The following is a 17028-nucleotide window of genomic DNA, read 5'->3' as shown; positions in this document are numbered from 1 at the left end:
TGACTGAGGTTTGATTGTGGAAATCTGTGGCCTCGGAACTTGACTGAGGTTTGATGGCAGAAACCTGTGGACTGGCAACATGACGGAGGTTTGATTGTGGAACCCTGTGCCCTGGAAACATGACTGAGGCCTGGTACTGGAAACCCATGGCCTGGGAACTTGACATTGGTTGATTCTGGAACCCTGTGTCCTGTGAACATGATTGAGGTTTGATGGAGGAACCCTGTGGCCTGGGAACATGACTGAGGTTTGATGGAGGAAACCTGTGGCCTGGGAACATGACTGAGGTTTGATGGTGGTACCCTGTGGCCTGGCAACATGACTGAGGCTTGATTCTGGAACCCTGTGGCCTGGAACTTGACTCTGATTTGATAGCAGAAACCTGTGGACTGGCAACATGACTGCGGTTTCATGGTGGAACCCTGTGCACTGGGAACATGACTGAGGCCTGATACTGGAACCCCGTGGCCTGGGAACATGACATTGGTTTGATTCTGGAACCCTGTTTCCTGGGAACGTGACTGAGGTTTGATGGTTGAACCCTGTGGCCTGGCAACATGACAGAGGTTTGATTGTGGAACCCTCAGGCTTGGGAACATGACTGAGGCTTGATGGTGGAACCCTGTGGCCTGGCAACAGTACTGAGGTTTGATTGTGGAAACCTCTGGCCTGGGAATATGTCTAAGGTTTAATTCTGGAAGCCTGTAGCCTGGGAATATGAGTGAGACTTGATTCAGGAACCCTGTGTCCTGGGAACATGACTGACGTTTGATTCTGGAACCATAGGGCCTGGGAATATGACTGATGTTTAATTCTGGCAACCATTGGCCTGGGAACATGACTGATGTTAGATTGTGGAATTCTTTGGCCTGCGTACATGACATCGGTTTGGATTCTGGTACCCTGTTGCCTGGGAACATGAAATTAGTTTGATTCTGGAAACCTGTGGTCTGCTAATATGACTGAGGTTTGATGGTGGTACCCTACGGCCTGGCAACATGACTGAGGTTTGATTCTGGTTTCCTGTGGCCTGGGAACATGACTGAGGCGTGATTCTGGAAACCTGTGACCTGGGAACATGAAATCTGTTTAGATTGTGGAATACTGTGCCCTGGCAACCTGACTGAGGTTTGGTTCTGGAACCCTTTGGCCTGGGAACATAACTGAGGATTGATTCTGGAACCCTGGGGCCTGGAAACATGACTGAGGTTTGATTGTGGAACCCTCTGGCCTGGGAACATGACAGTGGATGATTCTGAAACCCTGTGGCCTGGGAACATGACTGAGGTTTGGTTCTGGAACCCTGTTCCCTGGGAACATGACTGAGGTTTGATTCTGGACACCTGTGTCCTGTGAACATGACTGAGATTTGATTGTGGAACCCTGTGCCCTGGAAACATGACTGTGGCCTGGTACTGGAAACCCATGGTCTGGGAAGTTGACATTGGTTTGATTCTGGAACCCTGTGTCCTGGGAACATGTTTGAGGTTTGATTCTGGAAACCATTGGTCTGGGAATATGACTGATGTTAGATTGTGGAACCTGTGGCCTGGGAACATGACTGAGGTTTGATGGAGGAACCCTGTGGCCTGGGAACATGACTGAGGTTTCATGGAGGAACCCTGTGGCCTGGGAACTTGACTCTGATTTCATCGCAGAAACCTGTGGACTGGCAACAGGACTGAGGTTTGATGGTGGAACCCTGTGCACTGGGAACATGACTGAGGCCTGATACTGGAACCCCGTGGCCTGGGAACATGACATTGGTTTGATTCTAGAACCCTGTTTCCTGGGAATATGACTGAGGTTTGATGGTTGAACCCTGTGGCCTGGCAACTTGACAGAGGTTTGACTGTGGAACCCTCAGGCTTGGGAACATGACTGAGGATTGATGGTAGAACGCTGTGGCCTGGCAACAGGACTGAGGTTTGATGGTGGGACCGAGTGGCCTGGGAACATGACATCGTTTTTGATTCTGATACCCTGTTCCCTGGGAAAATCAAATCGGTTTGATTCTGGAAACCTGTGTCCTGGGAAATGACTGAGGTTTGAATGTGGAACCCTGTGGCGGGGGAACATGAGTGAGGTTTCATTCTGGAACCATGGGTCCTGGGAATATGACTGAGGTTTGATTCTGGATACCTGTGGCCTGGGACAATGACTGAGGTTTCGTTGTGGAAATATGTGGCCTGGGATCATGAGTGAGGTTTGATGGTGGAACATTCTGGCCTGGCAAAATGACTGAGGCTTGATTCTGGAACCCTGTGGCCTGGGAACTTGACTGAGGTTTGATGGCAGAAACCTGTGGACTGGCAACATGACGGAGGTTTGATTGTGGAACCCTGTGCCCTGGAAATATGACTGTGGCCTGGTACTGGAAACCCATGGTCTGGGAACTTGACATTGGTTGATTCTGGAACCCTGTGTCCTGGGAACATGATTGAGGTTTGATGGAGGAACCCTGTGGCCTGGGAACATGACTGAGGTTTGATGGAGGAAACCTGTGGCCTGGGAACATGAATGAGGTTTGATGGTGGTACCTTGTGGCCTGGCAACATGACTGAGGCTTGATTCTGGAACCCTGTTGCCTGGAATTGACTCTGATTTGATCGCAGAAACCTGTGGACTGGCAACATGACTGCGGTTTCATGGTGGAACCCTGTGCACTGGGAACATGACTGAGGCCTGATACCGGAACCCCGTGGCCTGGGAACATGACATTGGTTTGATTCTGGAACCCTGTTTCCTGGGAACGTGACTGAGGTTTGATGGTTGAACCCTGTGGCCTGGCAACATGACAGAGGTTTGATTGTGGAACCCTCAGGCTAGGGAACATGACTGAGGCTTGATGGTGGAACCCTGTGGCCTGGCAACAGGACTGAGGTTTCATGGTGGAATCCTGTGGCCTGGAAAGATGACTTAGGTTTGATTGTGGAAAACTCTGGCCTGGGAACATGACTGAGGCTTGATGGTGGAACCGTGGCCTGGCAACAGTACTGAGGTTTGATTGTGGAAACCTCTGGCCTGGGAACATGACAGTGGATGATTCTGAAACCCTGTGGACTGGGAACATGACTGAGGTTTGGTTCTGGAACCCTGTTCCCTGGGAACATGACTGAGGTTTGATTCTGGACACCTGTGTCCTGTGAACATGACTGAGATTTGATTGTGGAACCCTGTGCCCTGGAAATATGACTGTGGCCTGGTACTGGAAACCCATGGCCTGGGAACTTGACATTGGTTTGATTCTGGAACCTTGTGTCCTGGGAACATCATTGAGGTTTGATTCTGGAAACCATTGGTCTGGGAACATGACTGATGTTAGATTGTGGAATCCTGTGGCCTGGGAACATGACATCGGTTTGGATTCTGGTAGCCTGTTGCCTGGGAACATGAAATCGGTTTGATTCTGGAAACCTGTGTCCTGGGAACATGACTGAGGTTTGAATGTGGAACCCTGTGGCGGGGGAACATGAGTGAGGTTTGTTTCTGGAACCATGGGTCCTGGGAATATGACTGAGGTTTGATTCTGGATACCTGTGGCCTGGGAAAATGACTGAGGTTTCAGTGTGGAAATATGTGGCCTGGGATCATGAGTGAGGTTTGATGGTGGAACACTCTGGCCTGGCAAAATGACTGAGGCTTGATTCTGGAACCCTGTGGCCTGGGAACTTGACTGAGGTTTGGTGGCAGAAACCTGTGGAGTGGAAACATGACTGTGGTTTGATTGTGGAACCCTGTGCCCTGGAAACATGACTGAGTCCTGGTACAGGAAACCCATGGCCTGAGAACTTGACACTGGTTTGATTCTGGAACCCTGTGTCCTGCGAATATGATTGAGGTTTGATTTTGGAAACAATTGGTCTGGGAACATGACTGATGTTAGATTGTGGAATCCTGTGGCCTGGGAACATGACTGAGGTTTGATGGAGGAACCCTGTGGCCTGGGATTATGACTGAAGTTTGATGGTGGTACCCTGTGGCCTGGCAACATGACTGAGGTTTGATGGTGGAACCCTGTGCACTGGGAACATGACTGAGGCCTGATACTGGAACCCCATGGCCTGGGAACATGACATTGGTTTGACTCTGGAAACCTGTTTCCTGGGAACATGACTGAGGTTTGATAGTTGAACCCTGTGTCCTGGCAACATGACAGAGGTTTGATTGTGGAACCCTCAGGATTTGGAACATGACTGAGGTTTGATGGTGGAAACCTGTGGCCTGGCAACAGGACTGAAGTTTGATGCTGGAATCCTGTGGCCTGGCAAGATGACACAGGTTTGATTGTGGAACACTCTGGCCTGGGAACATGACTGAGGCTTGATGGTGGAATCATGGCCTGGCAACAGTACTGAGGTTTGATTGTGGAACCCTCTGGCCTGGGAATATGACTGAGGTTTAATTGTGGAACCCTGTTTCCTGGGAATATGAGTGAGGCTTGATTCTGGAACCCAGTGGCCTGGGAACATGACTAGGGATTTATTTTTGAATGCTATGTCCAGGGAACATGACTGAGGTTTTATTCTGGAACCCTGTGTCCTGAGAACATGTCTGAGGTTTGATTCTGGAAACCATTGGCCTGGGAACATGACTGACGTTAGATTGTGGAATCCTGTGGCCTGGGAACATGACATCGGTTTGGATTCTGGTACCCTGTTGCCTGGGAACATGAAATCGGGGTGATTCTGGAAACCTGTGGTCTGGGAATATGACTGAGGTTTGATGGTGGTACCCTATGGCCTGGCAACATGACTGAGGTTTCATTCTGGATTCCTGTGGCCTGGGAACATGACTGAGGCGTGATTCTGGAAACCTGTGGCCTGGCAACATGACATCTGCTTACATTGTCCAATAATGTGCCCTGGGAAACTGACTGAGGCTTGGTTCTGGAATCCTGTGGACTGAGAACATGACTGAGGTTTTATTCTGGAAACCTGTAGCCTGGGAACATAACTGAGGATTGATTCTGGAACCCTGGGGCCTGGAAACAAGACATCAGTGGATTCTGGAACCGTGTGGCCTGGGAAAATGAGAACGGTTTGATTCTGGAACCCTGTGGCCTGGGAATATGTCTGAGGTTTGATGGTGGAATCCTGTGGCCTGGCAACATGACTGAGGTGTGTTTCTGGAATCCTTTTGCCTGGGAACATGACTGAGGTTTGATTCTGCACACCTTTGTCCTGGGAACATGACTGAGGTTTCATAGTGGAACCCTGTGGCCTGCGGACATGACTGAGTTTGATTCTGGACACATGTGTCCTGGGAATATGACTGAGGTTTGATTGTGGAAATCTGTGGCCTCGGAACTTGACTGAGGTTTGATGGCAGAAACCTGTGGACTGGCAACATGACGGAGGTTTGATTGTGGAACCCTGTGCCCTGGAAACATGACTGAGGCCTGGTACTGGAAACCCATGGCCTGGGAACTTGACATTGGTTGATTCTGGAACCCTGTGTCCTGTGAACATGATTGAGGTTTGATGGAGGAACCCTGTGGCCTGGGAACATGACTGAGGTTTGATGGAGGAAACCTGTGGCCTGGGAACATGACTGAGGTTTGATGGTGGTACCCTGTGGCCTGGCAACATGACTGAGGCTTGATTCTGGAACCCTGTGGCCTGGAACTTGACTCTGATTTGATAGCAGAAACCTGTGGACTGGCAACATGACTGCGGTTTCATGGTGGAACCCTGTGCACTGGGAACATGACTGAGGCCTGATACTGGAACCCCGTGGCCTGGGAACATGACATTGGTTTGATTCTGGAACCCTGTTTCCTGGGAACGTGACTGAGGTTTGATGGTTGAACCCTGTGGCCTGGCAACATGACAGAGGTTTGATTGTGGAACCCTCAGGCTTGGGAACATGACTGAGGCTTGATGGTGGAACCCTGTGGCCTGGCAACAGTACTGAGGTTTGATTGTGGAAACCTCTGGCCTGGGAATATGTCTAAGGTTTAATTCTGGAAGCCTGTAGCCTGGGAATATGAGTGAGACTTGATTCAGGAACCCTGTGTCCTGGGAACATGACTGACGTTTGATTCTGGAACCATAGGGCCTGGGAATATGACTGATGTTTAATTCTGGCAACCATTGGCCTGGGAACATGACTGATGTTAGATTGTGGAATTCTTTGGCCTGCGTACATGACATCGGTTTGGATTCTGGTACCCTGTTGCCTGGGAACATGAAATTAGTTTGATTCTGGAAACCTGTGGTCTGCTAATATGACTGAGGTTTGATGGTGGTACCCTACGGCCTGGCAACATGACTGAGGTTTGATTCTGGTTTCCTGTGGCCTGGGAACATGACTGAGGCGTGATTCTGGAAACCTGTGACCTGGGAACATGAAATCTGTTTAGATTGTGGAATACTGTGCCCTGGCAACCTGACTGAGGTTTGGTTCTGGAACCCTTTGGCCTGGGAACATAACTGAGGATTGATTCTGGAACCCTGGGGCCTGGAAACATGACTGAGGTTTGATTGTGGAACCCTCTGGCCTGGGAACATGACAGTGGATGATTCTGAAACCCTGTGGCCTGGGAACATGACTGAGGTTTGGTTCTGGAACCCTGTTCCCTGGGAACATGACTGAGGTTTGATTCTGGACACCTGTGTCCTGTGAACATGACTGAGATTTGATTGTGGAACCCTGTGCCCTGGAAACATGACTGTGGCCTGGTACTGGAAACCCATGGTCTGGGAAGTTGACATTGGTTTGATTCTGGAACCCTGTGTCCTGGGAACATGTTTGAGGTTTGATTCTGGAAACCATTGGTCTGGGAATATGACTGATGTTAGATTGTGGAACCTGTGGCCTGGGAACATGACTGAGGTTTGATGGAGGAACCCTGTGGCCTGGGAACATGACTGAGGTTTCATGGAGGAACCCTGTGGCCTGGGAACTTGACTCTGATTTCATCGCAGAAACCTGTGGACTGGCAACAGGACTGAGGTTTGATGGTGGAACCCTGTGCACTGGGAACATGACTGAGGCCTGATACTGGAACCCCGTGGCCTGGGAACATGACATTGGTTTGATTCTAGAACCCTGTTTCCTGGGAATATGACTGAGGTTTGATGGTTGAACCCTGTGGCCTGGCAACTTGACAGAGGTTTGACTGTGGAACCCTCAGGCTTGGGAACATGACTGAGGATTGATGGTAGAACGCTGTGGCCTGGCAACAGGACTGAGGTTTGATGGTGGGACCGAGTGGCCTGGGAACATGACATCGTTTTTGATTCTGATACCCTGTTCCCTGGGAAAATCAAATCGGTTTGATTCTGGAAACCTGTGTCCTGGGAAATGACTGAGGTTTGAATGTGGAACCCTGTGGCGGGGGAACATGAGTGAGGTTTCATTCTGGAACCATGGGTCCTGGGAATATGACTGAGGTTTGATTCTGGATACCTGTGGCCTGGGACAATGACTGAGGTTTCGTTGTGGAAATATGTGGCCTGGGATCATGAGTGAGGTTTGATGGTGGAACATTCTGGCCTGGCAAAATGACTGAGGCTTGATTCTGGAACCCTGTGGCCTGGGAACTTGACTGAGGTTTGATGGCAGAAACCTGTGGACTGGCAACATGACGGAGGTTTGATTGTGGAACCCTGTGCCCTGGAAATATGACTGTGGCCTGGTACTGGAAACCCATGGTCTGGGAAGTTGACATTGGTTGATTCTGGAACCCTGTGTCCTGGGAACATGATTGAGGTTTGATGGAGGAACCCTGTGGCCTGGGAACATGACTGAGGTTTGATGGAGGAAACCTGTGGCCTGGGAACATGAATGAGGTTTGATGGTGGTACCTTGTGGCCTGGCAACATGACTGAGGCTTGATTCTGGAACCCTGTTGCCTGGAATTGACTCTGATTTGATCGCAGAAACCTGTGGACTGGCAACATGACTGCGGTTTCATGGTGGAACCCTGTGCACTGGGAACATGACTGAGGCCTGATACCGGAACCCCGTGGCCTGGGAACATGACATTGGTTTGATTCTGGAACCCTGTTTCCTGGGAACGTGACTGAGGTTTGATGGTTGAACCCTGTGGCCTGGCAACATGACAGAGGTTTGATTGTGGAACCCTCAGGCTAGGGAACATGACTGAGGCTTGATGGTGGAACCCTGTGGCCTGGCAACAGGACTGAGGTTTCATGGTGGAATCCTGTGGCCTGGAAAGATGACTTAGGTTTGATTGTGGAAAACTCTGGCCTGGGAACATGACTGAGGCTTGATGGTGGAACCGTGGCCTGGCAACAGTACTGAGGTTTGATTGTGGAAACCTCTGGCCTGGGAACATGACAGTGGATGATTCTGAAACCCTGTGGACTGGGAACATGACTGAGGTTTGGTTCTGGAACCCTGTTCCCTGGGAACATGACTGAGGTTTGATTCTGGACACCTGTGTCCTGTGAACATGACTGAGATTTGATTGTGGAACCCTGTGCCCTGGAAATATGACTGTGGCCTGGTACTGGAAACCCATGGCCTGGGAACTTGACATTGGTTTGATTCTGGAACCTTGTGTCCTGGGAACATCATTGAGGTTTGATTCTGGAAACCATTGGTCTGGGAACATGACTGATGTTAGATTGTGGAATCCTGTGGCCTGGGAACATGACATCGGTTTGGATTCTGGTAGCCTGTTGCCTGGGAACATGAAATCGGTTTGATTCTGGAAACCTGTGTCCTGGGAACATGACTGAGGTTTGAATGTGGAACCCTGTGGCGGGGGAACATGAGTGAGGTTTGTTTCTGGAACCATGGGTCCTGGGAATATGACTGAGGTTTGATTCTGGATACCTGTGGCCTGGGAAAATGACTGAGGTTTCAGTGTGGAAATATGTGGCCTGGGATCATGAGTGAGGTTTGATGGTGGAACACTCTGGCCTGGCAAAATGACTGAGGCTTGATTCTGGAACCCTGTGGCCTGGGAACTTGACTGAGGTTTGGTGGCAGAAACCTGTGGAGTGGAAACATGACTGTGGTTTGATTGTGGAACCCTGTGCCCTGGAAACATGACTGAGTCCTGGTACAGGAAACCCATGGCCTGAGAACTTGACACTGGTTTGATTCTGGAACCCTGTGTCCTGGGAATATGATTGAGGTTTGATTTTGGAAACAATTGGTCTGGGAACATGACTGATGTTAGATTGTGGAATCCTGTGGCCTGGGAACATGACTGAGGTTTGATGGAGGAACCCTGTGGCCTGGGATTATGACTGAAGTTTGATGGTGGTACCCTGTGGCCTGGCAACATGACTGAGGTTTGATGGTGGAACCCTGTGCACTGGGAACATGACTGAGGCCTGATACTGGAACCCCATGGCCTGGGAACATGACATTGGTTTGACTCTGGAAACCTGTTTCCTGGGAACATGACTGAGGTTTGATAGTTGAACCCTGTGTCCTGGCAACATGACAGAGGTTTGATTGTGGAACCCTCAGGATTTGGAACATGACTGAGGTTTGATGGTGGAAACCTGTGGCCTGGCAACAGGACTGAAGTTTGATGCTGGAATCCTGTGGCCTGGCAAGATGACACAGGTTTGATTGTGGAACACTCTGGCCTGGGAACATGACTGAGGCTTGATGGTGGAATCATGGCCTGGCAACAGTACTGAGGTTTGATTGTGGAACCCTCTGGCCTGGGAATATGACTGAGGTTTAATTGTGGAACCCTGTTTCCTGGGAATATGAGTGAGGCTTGATTCTGGAACCCAGTGGCCTGGGAACATGACTAGGGATTTATTTTTGAATGCTATGTCCAGGGAACATGACTGAGGTTTTATTCTGGAACCCTGTGTCCTGAGAACATGTCTGAGGTTTGATTCTGGAAACCATTGGCCTGGGAACATGACTGACGTTAGATTGTGGAATCCTGTGGCCTGGGAACATGACATCGGTTTGGATTCTGGTACCCTGTTGCCTGGGAACATGAAATCGGGGTGATTCTGGAAACCTGTGGTCTGGGAATATAACTGAGGTTTGATGGTGGTACCCTATGGCCTGGCAACATGACTGAGGTTTCATTCTGGATTCCTGTGGCCTGGGAACATGACTGAGGCGTGATTCTGGAAACCTGTGGCCTGGCAACATGACATCTGCTTACATTGTCCAATAATGTGCCCTGGGAAACTGACTGAGGCTTGGTTCTGGAATCCTGTGGACTGAGAACATGACTGAGGTTTTATTCTGGAAACCTGTAGCCTGGGAACATAACTGAGGATTGATTCTGGAACCCTGGGGCCTGGAAACAAGACATCAGTGGATTCTGGAACCGTGTGGACTGGGAAAATGAGAACGGTTTGATTCTGGAACCCTGTGGCCTGGGAATATGTCTGAGGTTTGATGGTGGAATCCTGTGGCCTGGCAACATGACTGAGGTGTGTTTCTGGAATCCTTTTGCCTGGGAACATGACTGAGGTTTGATTCTGCACACCTTTGTCCTGGGAACATGACTGAGGTTTCATAGTGGAACCCTGTGGCCTGCGGACATGACTGAGTTTGATTCTGGACACATGTGTCCTGGGAATATGACTGAGGTTTGATTGTGGAAATCTGTGGCCTCGGAACTTGACTGAGGTTTGATGGCAGAAACCTGTGGACTGGCAACATGACGGAGGTTTGATTGTGGAACCCTGTGCCCTGGAAACATGACTGAGGCCTGGTACTGGAAACCCATGGCCTGGGAACTTGACATTGGTTGATTCTGGAACCCTGTGTCCTGTGAACATGATTGAGGTTTCATGGAGGAACCCTGTGGCCTGGGAACATGACTGAGGTTTGATGGAGGAAACCTGTGGCCTGGGAACATGACTGAGGTTTGATGGTGGTACCCTGTGGCCTGGCAACATGACTGAGGCTTGATTCTGGAACCCTGTGGCCTGGAACTTGACTCTGATTTGATAGCAGAAACCTGTGGACTGGCAACATGACTGCGGTTTCATGGTGGAACCCTGTGCACTGGGAACATGACTGAGGCCTGATACTGGAACCCCGTGGCCTGGGAACATGACATTGGTTTGATTCTGGAACCCTGTTTCCTGGGAACGTGACTGAGGTTTGATGGTTGAACCCTGTGGCCTGGCAACATGACAGAGGTTTGATTGTGGAACCCTCAGGCTTGGGAACATGACTGAGGCTTGATGGTGGAACCCTGTGGCCTGGCAACAGTACTGAGGTTTGATTGTGGAAACCTCTGGCCTGGGAATATGTCTAAGGTTTAATTCTGGAAGCCTGTAGCCTGGGAATATGAGTGAGACTTGATTCAGGAACCCTGTGTCCTGGGAACATGACTGACGTTTGATTCTGGAACCATAGGGCCTGGGAATATGACTGATGTTTAATTCTGGCAACCATTGGCCTGGGAACATGACTGATGTTAGATTGTGGAATTCTTTGGCCTGCGTACATGACATCGGTTTGGATTCTGGTACCCTGTTGCCTGGGAACATGAAATTAGTTTGATTCTGGAAACCTGTGGTCTGCTAATATGACTGAGGTTTGATGGTGGTACCCTACGGCCTGGCAACATGACTGAGGTTTGATTCTGGTTTCCTGTGGCCTGGGAACATGACTGAGGCGTGATTCTGGAAACCTGTGACCTGGGAACATGAAATCTGTTTAGATTGTGGAATACTGTGCCCTGGCAACCTGACTGAGGTTTGGTTCTGGAACCCTTTGGCCTGGGAACATAACTGAGGATTGATTCTGGAACCCTGGGGCCTGGAAACATGACTGAGGTTTGATTGTGGAACCCTCTGGCCTGGGAACATGACAGTGGATGATTCTGAAACCCTGTGGCCTGGGAACATGACTGAGGTTTGGTTCTGGAACCCTGTTCCCTGGGAACATGACTGAGGTTTGATTCTGGACACCTGTGTCCTGTGAACATGACTGAGATTTGATTGTGGAACCCTGTGCCCTGGAAACATGACTGTGGCCTGGTACTGGAAACCCATGGTCTGGGAAGTTGACATTGGTTTGATTCTGGAACCCTGTGTCCTGGGAACATGTTTGAGGTTTGATTCTGGAAACCATTGGTCTGGGAATATGACTGATGTTAGATTGTGGAACCTGTGGCCTGGGAACATGACTGAGGTTTGATGGAGGAACCCTGTGGCCTGGGAACATGACTGAGGTTTCATGGAGGAACCCTGTGGCCTGGGAACTTGACTCTGATTTCATCGCAGAAACCTGTGGACTGGCAACAGGACTGAGGTTTGATGGTGGAACCCTGTGCACTGGGAACATGACTGAGGCCTGATACTGGAACCCCGTGGCCTGGGAACATGACATTGGTTTGATTCTAGAACCCTGTTTCCTGGGAATATGACTGAGGTTTGATGGTTGAACCCTGTGGCCTGGCAACTTGACAGAGGTTTGACTGTGGAACCCTCAGGCTTGGGAACATGACTGAGGATTGATGGTAGAACGCTGTGGCCTGGCAACAGGACTGAGGTTTGATGGTGGGACCGAGTGGCCTGGGAACATGACATCGTTTTTGATTCTGATACCCTGTTCCCTGGGAAAATCAAATCGGTTTGATTCTGGAAACCTGTGTCCTGGGAAATGACTGAGGTTTGAATGTGGAACCCTGTGGCGGGGGAACATGAGTGAGGTTTCATTCTGGAACCATGGGTCCTGGGAATATGACTGAGGTTTGATTCTGGATACCTGTGGCCTGGGACAATGACTGAGGTTTCGTTGTGGAAATATGTGGCCTGGGATCATGAGTGAGGTTTGATGGTGGAACATTCTGGCCTGGCAAAATGACTGAGGCTTGATTCTGGAACCCTGTGGCCTGGGAACTTGACTGAGGTTTGATGGCAGAAACCTGTGGACTGGCAACATGACGGAGGTTTGATTGTGGAACCCTGTGCCCTGGAAACATGACTGTGGCCTGGTACTGGAAACCCATGGTCTGGGAACTTGACATTGGTTGATTCTGGAACCCTGTGTCCTGGGAACATGATTGAGGTTTGATGGAGGAACCCTGTGGCCTGGGAACATGACTGAGGTTTGATGGAGGAAACCTGTGGCCTGGGAACATGACTGAGGTTTGATGGTGGTACCTTGTGGCCTGGCAACATGACTGAGGCTTGATTCTGGAACCCTGTTGCCTGGAATTGACTCTGATTTGATCGCAGAAACCTGTGGACTGGCAACATGACTGCGGTTTCATGGTGGAACCCTGTGCACTGGGAACATGACTGAGGCCTGATACCGGAACCCCGTGGCCTGGGAACATGACATTGGTTTGATTCTGGAACCCTGTTTCCTGGGAACGTGACTGAGGTTTGATGGTTGAACCCTGTGGCCTGGCAACATGACAGAGGTTTGATTGTGGAACCCTCAGGCTAGGGAACATGACTGAGGCTTGATGGTGGAACCCTGTGGCCTGGCAACAGGACTGAGGTTTCATGGTGGAATCCTGTGGCCTGGAAAGATGACTTAGGTTTGATTGTGGAAAACTCTGGCCTGGGAACATGACTGAGGCTTGATGGTGGAACCGTGGCCTGGCAACAGTACTGAGGTTTGATTGTGGAAACCTCTGGCCTGGGAACATGACAGTGGATGATTCTGAAACCCTGTGGACTGGGAACATGACTGAGGTTTGGTTCTGGAACCCTGTTCCCTGGGAACATGACTGAGGTTTGATTCTGGACACCTGTGTCCTGTGAACATGACTGAGATTTGATTGTGGAACCCTGTGCCCTGGAAATATGACTGTGGCCTGCTACTGGAAACCCATGGCCTGGGAACTTGACATTGGTTTGATTCTGGAACCTTGTGTCCTGGGAAAGTCATTGAGGTTTGATTCTGGAAACCATTGGTCTGGGAACATGACTGATGTTAGATTGTGGAATCCTGTGGCCTGGGAACGTGACATCGGTTTGGATTCTGGTAGCCTGTTGCCTGGGAACATGAAATCGGTTTGATTCTGGAAACCTGTGTCCTGGGAACATGACTGAGGTTTGAATGTGGAACCCTGTGGCGGGGGAACATGAGTGAGGTTTGTTTCTGGAACCATGGGTCCTGGGAATATGACTGAGGTTTGATTCTGGATACCTGTGGCCTGGGAAAATGACTGAGGTTTCAGTGTGGAAATATGTGGCCTGGGATCATGAGTGAGGTTTGATGGTGGAACACTCTGGCCTGGCAAAATGACTGAGGCTTGATTCTGGAACCCTGTGGCCTGGGAACTTGACTGAGGTTTGGTGGCAGAAACCTGTGGAGTGGAAACATGACTGTGGTTTGATTGTGGAACCCTGTGCCCTGGAAACATGACTGAGTCCTGGTACAGGAAACCCATGGCCTGAGAACTTGACACTGGTTTGATTCTGGAACCCTGTGTCCTGGGAATATGATTGAGGTTTGATTTTGGAAACAATTGGTCTGGGAACATGACTGATGTTAGATTGTGGAATCCTGTGGCCTGGGAACATGACTGAGGTTTGATGGAGGAACCCTGTGGCCTGGGATTATGACTGAAGTTTGATGGTGGTACCCTGTGGCCTGGCAACATGACTGAGGTTTGATGGTGGAACCCTGTGCACTGGGAACATGACTGAGGCCTGATACTGGAACCCCATGGCCTGGGAACATGACATTGGTTTGACTCTGGAAACCTGTTTCCTGGGAACATGACTGAGGTTTGATAGTTGAACCCTGTGTCCTGGCAACATGACAGAGGTTTGATTGTGGAACCCTCAGGATTTGGAACATGACTGAGGTTTGATGGTGGAAACCTGTGGCCTGGCAACAGGACTGAAGTTTGATGCTGGAATCCTGTGGCCTGGCAAGATGACACAGGTTTGATTGTGGAACACTCTGGCCTGGGAACATGACTGAGGCTTGATGGTGGAATCATGGCCTGGCAACAGTACTGAGGTTTGATTGTGGAACCCTCTGGCCTGGGAATATGACTGAGGTTTAATTGTGGAACCCTGTTTCCTGGGAATATGAGTGAGGCTTGATTCTGGAACCCAGTGGCCTGGGAACATGACTAGGGTTTTATTTTTGAATGCTATGTCCAGGGAACATGACTGAGGTTTTATTCTGGAACCCTGTGTCCTGAGAACATGTCTGAGGTTTGATTCTGGAAACCATTGGCCTGGGAACATGACTGACGTTAGATTGTGGAATCCTGTGGCCTGGGAACATGACATCGGTTTGGATTCTGGTACCCTGTTGCCTGGGAACATGAAATCGGGGTGATTCTGGAAACCTGTGGTCTGGGAATATGACTGAGGTTTGATGGTGGTACCCTATGGCCTGGCAACATGACTGAGGTTTCATTCTGGATTCCTGTGGCCTGGGAACATGACTGAGGCGTGATTCTGGAAACCTGTGGCCTGGCAACATGACATCTGCTTACATTGTCCAATAATGTGCCCTGGGAAACTGACTGAGGCTTGGTTCTGGAATCCTGTGGACTGAGAACATGACTGAGGTTTTATTCTGGAAACCTGTAGCCTGGGAACATAACTGAGGATTGATTCTGGAACCCTGGGGCCTGGAAACAAGACATCAGTGGATTCTGGAACCGTGTGGCCTGGGAAAATGAGAACGGTTTGATTCTGGAACCCTGTGGCCTGGGAATATGTCTGAGGTTTGATGGTGGAATCCTGTGGCCTGGCAACATGACTGAGGTGTGTTTCTGGAATCCTTTTGCCTGGGAACATGACTGAGGTTTGATTCTGCACACCTTTGTCCTGGGAACATGACTGAGGTTTCATAGTGGAACCCTGTGGCCTGCGGACATGACTGAGTTTGATTCTGGACACATGTGTCCTGGGAATATGACTGAGGTTTGATTGTGGAAATCTGTGGCCTCGGAACTTGACTGAGGTTTGATGGCAGAAACCTGTGGACTGGCAACATGACGGAGGTTTGATTGTGGAACCCTGTGCCCTGGAAACATGACTGAGGCCTGGTACTGGAAACCCATGGCCTGGGAACTTGACATTGGTTGATTCTGGAACCCTGTGTCCTGTGAACATGATTGAGGTTTGATGGAGGAACCCTGTGGCCTGGGAACATGACTGAGGTTTGATGGAGGAAACCTGTGGCCTGGGAACATGACTGAGGTTTGATGGTGGTACCCTGTGGCCTGGCAACATGACTGAGGCTTGATTCTGGAACCCTGTGGCCTGGAACTTGACTCTGATTTGATAGCAGAAACCTGTGGACTGGCAACATGACTGCGGTTTCATGGTGGAACCCTGTGCACTGGGAACATGACTGAGGCCTGATACTGGAACCCCGTGGCCTGGGAACATGACATTGGTTTGATTCTGGAACCCTGTTTCCTGGGAACGTGACTGAGGTTTGATGGTTGAACCCTGTGGCCTGGCAACATGACAGAGGTTTGATTGTGGAACCCTCAGGCTTGGGAACATGACTGAGGCTTGATGGTGGAACCCTGTGGCCTGGCAACAGTACTGAGGTTTGATTGTGGAAACCTCTGGCCTGGGAATATGTCTAAGGTTTAATTCTGGAAGCCTGTAGCCTGGGAATATGAGTGAGACTTGATTCAGGAACCCTGTGTCCTGGGAACATGACTGACGTTTGATTCTGGAACCATGGGGCCTGGGAATATGACTGATGTTTAATTCTGGCAACCATTGGCCTGGGAACATGACTGATGTTAGATTGTGGAATTCTTTGGCCTGCGTACATGACATCGGTTTGGATTCTGGTACCCTGTTGCCTGGGAACATGAAATTAGTTTGATTCTGGAAACCTGTGGTCTGCTAATATGACTGAGGTTTGATGGTGGTACCCTACGGCCTGGCAACATGACTGAGGTTTGATTCTGGTTTCCTGTGGCCTGGGAACATGACTGAGGCGTGATTCTGGAAACCTGTGACCTGGGAACATGAAATCTGTTTAGATTGTGGAATACTGTGCCCTGGCAACCTGACTGAGGTTTGGTTCTGGAACCCTTTGGCCTGGGAACATAACTGAGGATTGATTCTGGAACCCTGGGGCCTGGAAACATGACTGAGGTTTGAT

Source organism: Eschrichtius robustus, chromosome 20, assembly GCF_028021215.1.
Source record: "Eschrichtius robustus isolate mEscRob2 chromosome 20, mEscRob2.pri, whole genome shotgun sequence".
Taxonomy (NCBI): domain Eukaryota; kingdom Metazoa; phylum Chordata; class Mammalia; order Artiodactyla; family Eschrichtiidae; genus Eschrichtius; species Eschrichtius robustus.
The sequence above is the reverse complement of the archived record's forward strand: the minus strand, read 5'-3'. Positions refer to the sequence as shown.